This window comes from Frankliniella occidentalis, unplaced genomic scaffold (genome assembly GCF_000697945.3).
Source record: "Frankliniella occidentalis isolate FOCC.00 unplaced genomic scaffold, Focc_3.1 Scaffold158, whole genome shotgun sequence".
Classification (NCBI taxonomy): domain Eukaryota; kingdom Metazoa; phylum Arthropoda; class Insecta; order Thysanoptera; family Thripidae; genus Frankliniella; species Frankliniella occidentalis.
This window is the reverse complement of record NW_026267284.1, coordinates 98307-101088: the sequence shown is the minus strand read 5'-3', so window position 1 is coordinate 101088 and position 2782 is coordinate 98307. Positions and strand designations below refer to the sequence as shown.

Sequence of the window (2782 nt, the reverse complement as noted above, 5' to 3'; positions counted from 1 at the left end):
CCCTGGCTATTGTACTTGCGGTTGCGGTTACGAAGTTTGTTGATTTAGAGAATCTAAATTGTTTGGCGATTTACCTAGGTGTTCATTATTGCAGGAGTTTAGATAACCGTTCTTGCGGGCGCTAAAGAGGTGGAAGTGAAAACGTCAACTGCCCGGCGCGGACTTGTTACTAACGAGAGTGGTTGATTTTCGGCCTCGGCACTAGGCGCCTGGTGCATAGGCAACGCACTACACGACCGTGTGATTTTGTTGCCTATCACCATGCTTGCAGGCGGGCCGCCATCTCCGCACGGCGGGTTGGCGGGTTGGCCTACTCCTTCCGTCCGTAAGGCGCTATAGCGCTATGGTAACACTAGATACAAGGACTACTTGTGCATAAAAAACATAGCCGAAGTGCGGTCCACTTTACACTCAAAGTATTGTGCCTCACTACAAAAATAAATACTGTGTAAATAACATTTGACCACTGCGGTTTAACCTCGGTTAAATTATAATCGACTCTGTAGCCTTTACTCCAATGGTAGAGTGTATATCGACTGTTAGTACGACAGCAGTTCAAATGTTGTTTGACTACTTTTTCGGATACAGTTAGAGCTGTAAGTTAAGTTGCATCTTACTTTACACGCAAGGCTACAGTTAAACTACAGTTGTGACTGTAGTCTTGCAACTGTAGTTTGGGCGGTATAGTTTCAACTATACTTTGATTGCACTTCCTTCCACCCGGGTAGTTTTCACAGATTTATTATAGATTCTGAAGTTTTGTCTGTAACCACGGCCACTGCTCGTCATGGCCAAATTTGTCGCACTCCTCCTTAAACCGACTTGCATTCCTCCGCTCCGCAAGACTTTTAAAATAAAAGGGCTAGCGCGTGCGAGGGTGCTCGACTCGACACCCTGCTGGGGTAGGGGAAGCGCGTGGTGGTTACGCGGTTGGCAGCGCCCTTGCTTGGGGCCTCCAGGGGCCCCGGGAGAGGCGCACCATCTGGCGGCCAGCCAGGCGGCGGACACGGCCGGGAGCAGGCAAGTGGAGCGGTGAGGGCTGCCAGTCTTTTTGTTCCAGCAAGAACACTTCAAGCAAGGCCAAGATACAACAAGTGTTTGTTTTCCCATTTCTCATACATACAAAAGTCGTTTCTTTTTTTTTTTGGGGGGGGGGGGGCGCATACCCGAGCTATTCACCAAGAGTGGACAAGCATGCAGAGATTCTAAATACCTTGGAAGGTTCACACGGCGAGCCCCCCACCCCGCAAAGGCCGTGTGCCGAGGTGTGAAAAGCGCTGGCGTAGGGGCAACACGGGTGGCGTCCAGGTCCATGCCCGGCTACGGTTTTCGGATAACTTTAAGACAGCTGGCGAAATTGCTTGCGAATTTTCCTTATTGCTAAGAAAAGAAAGTTGCGACGGCACGCGGCGGCCGGCCTCAAGGTGTCCCAGCAGCGCGTAGGACGAGGCGTTAGAGCATTATTTAAATGAGATTCTGCCGGCGCGTCCATGGACCTCACCCCGCCCCATACAGGCGTGCTTCTTTTGGTGACATTCGCGGGTCAATAGGACGATTCGTTTCTGGTTTGGTCTAATGAATTAAGATTTATCAAATGTGCTAAGAGATCCACTTAAATAGAAAATGAAGGCTACATCAAGTCAAACTTCGTCATATCAGATTTGGTTTGACAGAAATTTTTCTTTGATTTCAGGAGGAATAAAGCCACAGCGAACCACACGCCCAGCGGACCGCAGAAATCAGGTAATGTTGCAAACCCCGTCAAAGAAACTAGGATTTCATTTTTTTTAATTGTAAGCCTAATGAACTAGAGAGAGCAACAAGGCAAGACCCACGCCTGTAAAGTCAAAGTGGCTCGTGTGGATGAGGTGGAGCAGTAATAAAGGAAAACAGGTTGCCCTCCTGTTTTTTTACAAGCCAGACCAGACGTCAAAACCGAGTTGGGATGGAATTTTTTAATTAAAAACACATCTTATTAAACTAATGTCTTCTGCTGGATCTTGCAGCATTCGCAAGTTTTCCTCGCTGCTCTAGGCCTTTCTCCACGGAACTCGCGTTTGAGTAATTTTCTATCCACTCCATCCTCTCTATCACCACCTCCCCACTTTCTCTCAACAAGACAGAGGGTGTTCGCGACGTTCGCCTTGCAGGCCAGCCCCCCCCCCCTGCCTCTCCTTAGCAGCTATAGCTATAGACCCAAAACCACGCCTCCTGGCTGATGTTAGCCGCTCTGTTTCCCCACATGGTCCGATCCGAACCATAAAATGAAAAATTACTGGCTGGTAATTAACGCCTGAGTGAGGCTGACGGTGACGGCGCGCGGAGGCCCTGCGGCCGGGTCCGCGGTAATAGGGAGCTTCCGCGCGCCGCGGAGGGAAGTCCGCCCCGATGTGCATAATGGAACAGACCTCGCAGGGAGGAAAGCGGAGAAGTAAATGGAAAAAAAAAAATTGGACGTTTCGCGTTCTGAGTCTATTGCGTTCCAAAATGCATTCATGTATATTCTTTCCTCTTGTTCACCCTTCTCGATGGTATCGGTCTTATCGACCACTTTGCGCCGTGCGCTGCTGCTACTCCATTCCCTCTTTGGAGATGAAACTTTAAACAGATTGCGGCACTCCGAGCTGATCGTACACAACGAAAAGGGAGTTGGAGAGGGGGGAGGGAGGAAGAGGGAGAGGGAGGCGGAGGAAGAGAGAGAGGGAGGGGTGAGAGAAAGAGAGAGAGAGAGAGAGAGAGAAAGAAAGAGAGAGAGAGAGAGAGAGAGAGAGAGAGAGAGAAG

The 2782-nt window shown here is 49.7% G+C and overlaps 1 protein-coding gene across 1 annotated transcript in view; it reads left to right on the top strand.

Annotated features, from left to right (window-relative positions):
• Nucleotides 1-2782, top strand: part of LOC113216005 (G-protein coupled receptor dmsr-1-like) — a 106157-nt gene that overhangs the window by 60373 nt on the left and 43002 nt on the right. Inside the window, exon 2 of the mRNA XM_052271346.1 lies at nt 1694-1743. The gene's annotated coding sequence lies outside the window, so the exon portion shown is untranslated. The remainder of the gene's footprint in view (nt 1-1693; nt 1744-2782) is intronic.